Raw genomic sequence first — 9,976 nt, forward strand, 5'->3', positions numbered from 1 at the left:
AGCAATCTATGCTTGCCGTAAAAGGCGACTGTGCTTGTCGTAAGAGCTGACTCACGGGATTGGGTGGTCAGGCTCGCTGACTTGGTTGATGCATGTCATCGTATCCAATGGAATATTGCTGAGTGTGGCTTTAAACAACAAACAACCAACCCAACACGGATACACGAGGTACAAGATGTTAAAGAAAACAGACTTGCATTTTTCATCAGGTTGCAAATTTTCAAGCAAATCCTTTTCCGAGTGTTTGGAGAAACCAAGCCAGTGAAACAACCATCAGTTGAGCAGTTTATAGTTTATTCAGATGTAAGGATGAGGCATAGAAGGTAAAATATATTAAACATGTATCAACATCAACAGTATCCCCATCAAAATGTTAAATGTTACCGTTATGTTCAGAAACCCCTTAAACACGCTGAAGATCGGTTTATTAGAAATAACTTTTTCAAAATGTATTATCATGCATATATAAACAGAAACATCGTAACTTAACAACTATTAGTACAAAACAAACTTCATCAATGCAACACCATGATCATTTGATGACAGACATGGTTCATTGTGGTTTTGTTACAAAAATATACATATATTTCAGTTATCATTTATGACATTCTCGGAAGATCAGCTGATCCGACTGAGCTAGAGCATCGACGTATCCACATGGTGTGGTTCGATGGTCATGCTATAGGCACCTGGCTCACCAATATTACAATAACACAGCTGTGTGAAGACTTGTAACTAGATACAGGAGGAACAGAGCTTTTTATCAATGTGTAAAGATGTGATGACCACAAAAAAACATTTGTGATATGTACAAATAGCTGCACAGTTGAACCTCGCTAAATCACACTCAAATGTTTCGACATATCGTTTAAGATAAGCCTTGGCCCTGGAGCCTTTTGACACTACCAGTCCACAGTGGAACCTCGCTAAATCAAACTCAAATGTTTCGGTATATCGTTTACGATAAGCCTTGGCTCTGGAGCCTATTTACTACAAGTCTTGAACTACCATCTTCCCGAGGTAAGAGAGTTAACTGACTTTAAAAGTCAAGTTTCCACCCTTGCCGAACTGGCCTGGAATTACTGGGCTCGATCGTAGCGCCACCAGTGGCTATTACCAGTTATGTCCCTTCTAAGCCTCTCCTATGGGTCAATCAGATTCCACCTCTCGTATCGCTTGCTTCACACAAAATGGTTGCGCCCGGTCAGGACGATCTGATCTGATTTTTATAGTCAGTTAACTCTCTTGCCTCGGGAAGATGTGAACTACAGGTAACACAACATATTTGCGATGACCACACAGATTTCGAGGTTTTAACGAGGTTTTGATAATTGTATAACATATTCCGCAGCATCAACAGTAAAATGATATCAAAGCACACACCGTTCACACGGGAGCAACTAAACAACAGATTATCTAGACTTACCAGACATATCTTAAAGGGGGACAATTGTCAATACAATTTCAAATCTTCAAACACTATTTTCTTTGTCAGCTAACTCAAATTTTAAGATGAACATCATGTGATGCATCGTAGTAGTTAATGAATACCCTAATCACATATAGATGATGTCACAGATGACACTATTACAATATTGACACAGAACGTGAAAACGGGCTAGAGATCTCGTGGAAATGTCCCCAATGGTCCAGCAGGGTTACAATAAGAAAAGAAGAATACAAGCGTAAGACATTCTCATAAAGAGAAAACAAAATAAGATATCATTTGAAAGCAAATATAGCAGATGTAAATGGAAATAGGGCAAAAACTAATACGTAACAGGTTTGAAATGAGCCAAGAAAAAGCTGTAACTATATATATGTCTTCATAATCGTAAGATCCGGGACAATAAAAAGGGGTGAAAGTAACCGTCTTCAACAAGGCATAACAAAACCGGAAACTTCAAAAAGAAAACGCATGGGTAATATTTAATTAACCCTTGCGAAAAAGTATTGTTTCAAATTCCCGTAACAGATCAAGGGTGAAAATCAATGCAAATCGGAGTTTGTGATCAACGACCAGTGGGTCCTGACACAGGATGTGGATGAACATGCATAGTGTGAATGTCGTCAGTCCTGAATGAGGTTTAACAATACATCCATGAACTGCCATTATTGTTTCCCTTTCTTTTAAGACATGGACAATTTATTTCAAAAGTGCAGAATGAAATAATGTTTTATCAAGTTTTAGGCAAAAAATATTGTCTGTAATATTATTTGTAATGAATAATGTACCAAAATGGTTATTGATCAAGAAACGCGCTACATCCTCCTGTAGCAGGTGGGTAGCCTTGGTGTTAAAGCATCCTTTTGACAGGTGGAAGATGTAGGTTAGTTTCCAAACATGTGTAAACATGTACTTGGTGTACCCCACCGTGACATGGGAGTGATATTGCTACAAGTGGTGGGGAAGCCATACTTACTCACTCGTAGATCACTCTAACATGAGAGGCATACACACCAACCAGCCTACATGGTGTTACAAAGGGGACAACGTTTGTCGTTGTCCTTGTAACAGGTTTCACAGAAGTCAGCTTGACACTCTGAACTTCTGCATCTCCAACCATTTCGGGTCTCTTCTTCACACTGCACACAGTTGACCGTTGCCCCCTTCTTGAAACAAGCTATTCGAGAGCAACAGGATGACCGCTTTGATTCCTCCTTTGATTTGACCTCAGTGTCCTTGAGAGGCCGATCTAACATCATTTTCTTGAGGTCATCCATAAAACTTCTCCGCTTCACTTCAATGAGTCGATACAGATACTGCACTCTTGCAGTTTCTTGCTCAGGGTAATAGAAAGCTGCAATCTTGTGTCGGAACCGTAAGCCATATGCTTGCAATACTACAAACGTTATGGCCAGGATGTACAGAATAAGGAGCACATACAGATTATTCTGGTCAGGAGTGTTTGGCATAGGCAGGCACTTCTCAATATCAAGAGAAGTGTCGTAGGTGTGTTCTATGTTAAAGCCTGAGATAAACTTTTTGAAGACATTAGTTATTAAACCAGACCCTTCAACTATCAACTGGAGTCTGGACATTCCAGATAAATTGAACTCAAAGCGACCATGCTTATTGATCAGATACAGAATATAATAGAACAGGTAATCAAAGATGACTAATAAGGCCGCAATCAGCACATGCATGAGAACAGTCACCATACCATTCCTCCAAGTGCGGAATTCTGAAGGTGACAGTCGTATCGAGGTTGAATCAATGTATTTCTTCTTTTCGTTCCTCTTAAGTGGCAACAGCTGCTTCTCCTTGTTCTGTACTCTGGATGCATCAAGCGCCTTCATCTGTTTTGTTAGGTAGATATTATCAAAGCGAAGGTTGGATAAGTACTTCTTGCTGTAGAAGAATGCTTGAATTAGGACCAACATTATCAAGAAAGACAATACTCTGTTGATCACGTTGACAATAAAGAAAGCTACATCGAGTTTTTCCTTGAGGTCCGTTCGAATACTGTCTAATATCTCCGAAGCGCTTCCAGACGAGTTGGCTTGACCTGAAACTTCCCCTATGTTTCTCAGTTGGAAGTTGAAGAGTCCCTCTACCTTTCTTATTTCATTCAAAACTTCTTTTACTCCGTTAGTTATCGCATTGTCAGCCAAGGACAATGGTGAACAGAGGTCGATGCTTTTGAGTCCGTTACATAACTGCCCAGCTTTGAGGACGCTACATATGTCATCTGCTATCGCTCGTGTATGTCTGTAATCAAACAAAACACATATTTAAAAGGGATTCTTTACCCATTTCAGAAGTTTTCAAAAACAGGATGTGAATGTGATCGTGAGTACATGCCACGTTTATTGACAGCAACAGGCTACTTCCTGCTCTTTTATAGGTGATTAAATGGTAATGATGTGTAAGGTTATTCCAATGTGCTCTTCAAAGTCGTACATCTGCCTCGTCATACATACAACCAAGTTCGTTAACAAATGTAACTGCAATTTCAAAACCCTTCACTTCCAATATTTGTAATAACAACACTCTGTTGGCACGTGTGATCATGTCCTGCCATATCAAACGTTTGGTTATCATGTAATAGCCACTAATATGGCTTCATCGAACTATTTATGGATATTTTTATATATGAGTAAATTGTTTAGATGACTGAATATCTGAATAGTTTGTTAATTATGCCTACCTGGATCTTTTGGCATGATCAGATTCCGCCGGAATTACGTCTCGTTTCCTACGAAAGATAAATCCTTTCAGACCACCTTTGATTTTATCTACCACATTGCCAGGATTCAGTTTATCTGTTACTGATGAAATCTTCTGTCGACACGATCGCTCAGCCCCACTTAGAACATTGGCACACTGGGAAAACACAGATCCATAGGATGATCTGCAGACCTTATAAAAAAAAGAAAATATTTTCAGTAATCAAGAACATATCATAAATTCAATCACTCGTAACAGATGAACGATAATCGTTGTCCAAAGTATACAGGCGTGTCAGGGAAATAACGTCAATCAGGATGGTTCACTTCCTGATTAAATCATCTTTGCTAGTTCACAAATGATATGGAGCAAAACCTCTTTGAGTAAAGGTATGGGTTTCCGGAGAGGTTTGTTCTTAATGGGTGTCACTGAAGATAAAAGTAATACTCATACTTGGAACTACATGTATTGACTTTTTTTCAGAGACGAGAACCGAAGGCAAGTTTCATCTATCCCCCAGTTTTGAGACAGAAGGATTGATATAGGATTCAAAACAGTTTGAATACTTTCAACTTAAAGATTAGTTTATAAACTGACCCTCGAGGCTTCCTGAAAAGCACTTGATGCCTTTTCTAGTCCTCCACTAACAGCAGCGAATCCTTTCTTAAGCCCATCGAATGCTTTACTTATTTCGTCGGTTGTATCCCTTATGTCACTTGCAGTCTGAAGAAGTGTCTCCTTGACCTCCTGCAGTGGTTCCTGAAGCCTCTGCTGCAACATCTGACTCTGGTTGTAGGCCAGCTCCGTGATGCACGCCATGGTGTCCGCAACCTGCCACATGAGCTTTTTATTATCGGGTGTTTTGACATGGATACTCTAAATTTAGACCTTAGGACCTACAATTTCGTCTTTTTAAATAAAAGTGACAAAACCAACCAATAGCTGGAATATTGCTGAGTGCGACGTTAAACAACAAACCAAACCAAACACTCGTGAGAATCACATTTTGAACTTACTTCGTTTGTATTATTGACAATGTTGGTAACTGGTCCCATCAGCAGCAGCCCGGCGATGATGGACAAGAACGCTGTACGACCCTTGCCTGTGAATATACTGACACTCATCAGTGCTGTCACACATCGAGCACGGACTGACACAGCCAGCAGAATACACATGACCAGAGTTGCTGCCCCTGCTATCCCCCCTGCTACACTGAAGCTGTACTGGAAGCTGAAGTGCAGGGCAGCAAACAGCCCCCCTCCAAGAAGGACGCCAACAAGCACGCCTAAAGCAGCTTTTATCCCCCTGTGGTCATCGGTCCTGCTTTTGAACAAATTCTGGCCGAGTTTCTCGAGTGCATCCACACCTGCTGACAGTTTCCCCTTCGTTCCTGTCTTGTGCTCGATTGAATCATTTGGCTTGGTTTCATCCTCGCCAGCGCTTATGCAAGAAGTGTTCAAATTGAGTATATGAACATTGATTTGGGATACCTTGTTCGCTGATTTGGTATAATCACTGAAAAATGGAACATTTATTGATCACTTGACCAGTATTTAAACAAAGACAAACATATGGATTTAAAATCATCTCCAAGTGGACAGTAGGGCGGGGAGTAATGTAACACTAACTTTTGAACACAGGTACACCCCAGTACACACATATAAATGAACATCGCAAAGTAAAAGCTATCCCTGAGATGGATATTACCCACACGGTAACAATGTGTGCTGCCAATTTTTGTTGTTTCTCGTAATATCAACCACTGGTTTGTCTGGCCCAGACTCACATATTTCTGGAATATAGCTTGAAAATTGCTGGAGTACAGAGTCAAACAACAAACAAACATTTGTTTATATTAAGGACAAGTGTTGACAGTGTTGTGTTGACAGTGCATAAATGTTCTACCTTTTCATTCCTTTTGATTTCGACATCTTTGTCCTCTCTTCGACGTATTGCTGAGGGAACACACCCGCCTTCCCAATCCGTTTGTTCAAACCGAGATACCAGCCAAGATACCAATGTCTCCCACGTCTTCCCTCTGGTTGTCATACGGGCATTTTGCTATGTATATGATTAGTCCATATGCTGAGAAGGCTTGTAAAACAGTTGTATACATTAATGGTTGCTCGACAATCAAACTCTCGTTCAAAGATTTGAGACGAGCTTCTTGATGCGCTAACCAAAGCCAGCATATTGTTGATAACCTTCTGTTAATAAAATTCTACTGTGAGTGGAATTGTGGCATGTCACTTCATTTTGAGTTGCGCTTGTTAAAGGACAATCGTTTAAAAAATTACTTTAAGTTTGCATGAGTTCATGTGAATATGGGACCTCAGATTAGGGGCGAAAGTGCATAAATATGTGTCGAAAATGTAGTCGCTGAAGTAGATTCATAGGTGATGTGAAAAGGGGGTTTAACGTCGCGCCCAAGATTACCGCACTAAAAGAGCGACGTTCCTGCATGTATATGTGTGGCTGCTTGTACTAGTCCGATTTTATAGTGCTAGCTCACTGAGATACAATGTAGCAGTTCAACATGAATACTCCACTCAGACACAGTATACTGACTCCAGGGCTGGCCAGTCCTTGTTTAAGCCCCTTGATGTGGAGCCCCAGACAGGGTACCAACCAACGACAAGGGTGAGTGAATGAGTATGGTTTTACGCCGCTTTTAGCAATATTCCAGCACCAGAAATGGGCTTCACACATTGTACCCATGTCGGGAATCGAACCCGGGTCTTCGGCGTGACGAGCGAACACTTTAACCACTAGGCTACTCGACCGCCCCTTCCAACGACAAGGACCAACGATTTAAGTGGTCATTAAAAACGATTCTCCATTTTTATTCATGCGAGGACATTCCCAGGGTTTCCCCTCCTCAATATGGAAGTAGTACTGTCTAGAAAAACAATAAACGTCAAAACGTGTTAGTGTACTTACCTAGATCTGAACTCGCATATGTCGCTGTCTCCATGCCCTTTTGTTTCCCCACGCTATGTTGTACATCTAGATCATTATAAAGAAATTGGAAGAGTTCACTCTTCAGGTTCAGGGTGGAGAGACCCCTAGAGTATTCCAATGTCCTTTTGCATTTTAAAAAATGTCTATAAAAGTTCAAAATGAATACCTAAGAAATGCGTTCTCGGTAAAATCATAATAAATTCACATAACAAAATTATTGATTTATGGAAAATATATGAACACACAAAATCCCCGACCCTTTATAAATAATAACCATAGAAACGTCCAATCAATCATTTCATTAATATCCTAAGGTGGTGACCAAACACGGTCTGATAATGGCGGATGTTGTACTGAGGAAAAAACGAGGAAAAAAAATAAAATGGATAGTTTTGCACGCCCTACACTTTATCTGTGGGTTTTCCTTCACTTTTTAGCTTTTGAGGGAACTGAGTCAACACGGATACTATTTGGACATGATAACTAGGATGATAAGTTGGTCATTTTTGAAGAACAAATTACCCTTCCCATGACAACTCTCTCATTACTATCAACCAGAAGAATTCCGGGTGGTGTTTATGTCATGTGATTGTCATGTTTCCGGGTTGTTTATGTCACACACCACAAACGTTTCCTTGCCTCTTAATGATTAATCGTGACAAGACATGCAAGACTGGTTTAATTTATCACGCTGGCGGGCTGCTGTTACAAATTGCAACATGTACGCCCTTCAGTAGGCAAATGTTCGTGTATAAGTCTTTAGTTAGAGCCTATTTGTTTGTGAGTCAGAGGCTGTCGGGAAGCCTATAGCTAAGAGTTGTCTCGCTAGGCCTAAACCGTGGGTATGTTTCCCAGCATGGCTCAATATTTGAAGACCTCATTCGTGGTGACCCCACCGTGATTTGTGTTGAATAAGTCCAAGACAGTTTGAGGTCACAGGCGGCCAAGTCGTGTAAGGCGAGAGAAGGCAGAGTTGCGTCCCATATGTAACCTGTAACCTTTCCACAGTTACTTTCCTAAAATGAACGATTCTGCGAGTTCTGTTTCTCCAAAAACTGTACATATATTGAAGATGAATACCATGTTATGTTTATAGGTGAACGACATGCCACCATAAGAAGAAAGTACCTCTCACCATACACTGAATATACATATCTTATGAAATTCACAAATTCAATGCAGACAGGTGATACGTTCATAATATGGGCATAAAATAAAAAGCCGCGTGTTCTCAGCAAAAGGCTACAAATTCAGAAACGGCTAACACACTATTTCCATGAATGAAATTGTCCTATACGTTACTCCAGCATGCGTAATTTGTCATGCTATGTTAAAGTAGCATGGGCTGGTGACATGTTACTAAACAATGTCGGTCTGTCTCTGTGTCTCTCTGTCTGTCATTGTCTGTCTCTGTATCTCTCTGTCTGTCATTATGTCTGTCTCTGTGTCTCTCTGTCTGTCATTGTCTGTCTCTGTATCTCTCTGTCAGTCATTATGTCTGTCTCTGTGTCTCTCTGTCTGTCATTATGTCTGTCTCTGTGTCTCTCTGTCTGTCATTATGTCTGTCTCTGTGTCTCTCTGTCTGTCATTCTCTCTGTCTCTCTGTCTATCTGCCAGTCTGTCTGTCTCTGTGTCACTCTGTCTGTCATTATGTCTATCTCTGTGTCTCTCTGTCTGTCATTATGTCTGTCTCTCTGTCTGTCTCTGTGTCTCTCTGTCTATCATTATGTCTGTCTCTGTGTCTCTCTGTCTGTCATAATGTCTGTCTCTGTGTCTATCTGTCTGTCATTATGTCTGTCTCTGTGTCTCTCTGTCTATCATTATGACTCTCTCTGTGTGTCTCTGTCTGTCATTCTGTCTGTCTCTGTGTCTCCCTGTCTGTCATTCTCTCTGTCTCTCTGTCTATCTGCCAGTCTGTATGTCTCTGTGTCACTCTGTCTGTCATTATGTCTATCTCTGTATCTCTCTGTCTGTCATTATGTCTGTCTCTCTGTCTTGCTCTGTGTCTCTCTGTCTATCATTATGTCTCTCTCTGTGTCTCTCTGTCTGTCATTTTGTCTGTCTCTGTGTCTATCTGCCATTCTGTCTGTCTCTGTGTCACTCTGTCTGTCATTATGTCTATCTCTGTGTCTCTCTGTCTGTCATTATGTCTGTCTCTCTGTCTGTCTCTGTGTCTCTCTGTCTACCATTATGTCTGTCATTATGTCTGTCATTCTGTCTGTCTCTGTGTCTCTCTGTCTGTCATTATGTCTGTCTCTGTGTCTCTCTGTCTGTCTCTGTGTCTCTCTGTCTGTCATTTTGTCTGTCTATGTGTCTATCTGCCATTCTGTCTGTCTCTGTGTCCCTCTGTTTGTCATTATGTGTGTCTCTCTGTCTGTCATTCTGTCTGTCTCTGTGTCTCTCTGTCTGTCATTATGTCTGTCTCTGTGTCTCTCTGTCTGCCATTATGTCTGTCTCTGTGTTTCTCTGTCTGTCATTATATCTATCTGTGTCTCTCTGTCTGTCATTATGTCTGTCTCTGTGTCTCTCTGTCTGTCATTATGTCTGTCTTGGTGTCTCTCTGTCTGCCATTCTGTCTGTCTGTGTCTCTCTGTCTGTCATTATGTCTGTCTCTGTGTCTCTCTGTCTGTCATTATGTCTGTGGGCGGTCGGGTAGCCTAGTGGTTAAAGCGTTCCTCCGTCACGCTGAAGACCCGGGTTCGAATCCCGACATGGGTACAATGTGTGAGGCCAATTTCTTGTGTCCCCCGCCGTGATATTGTTGGTATATTGCTAAAAGAGGCGTAAAACCAAACTCACTCACTCACTCATTATGTCTGTCTCTGTGTCTCTCTGTCTGTCATT

At 41.1% G+C, this 9,976-nt stretch overlaps 1 pseudogene; it reads right to left on the reverse strand.

Moving 5' to 3' along the window:
• Positions 1-2,454: 2,454 nt before the first annotated feature.
• On the reverse strand, positions 2,455-7,145 carry LOC139450888 (DC-STAMP domain-containing protein 2-like; annotated as a pseudogene).
• Between the last annotated feature and the right edge of the window lie 2,831 nt (positions 7,146-9,976).

The sequence above is a fragment of the Haliotis cracherodii genome, unplaced genomic scaffold (genome assembly GCF_022045235.1).
Source record: "Haliotis cracherodii isolate W230 unplaced genomic scaffold, xgHalCrac1.p SCAF_8, whole genome shotgun sequence".
NCBI classification, from domain to species: Eukaryota; Metazoa; Mollusca; class Gastropoda; order Lepetellida; family Haliotidae; genus Haliotis; species Haliotis cracherodii.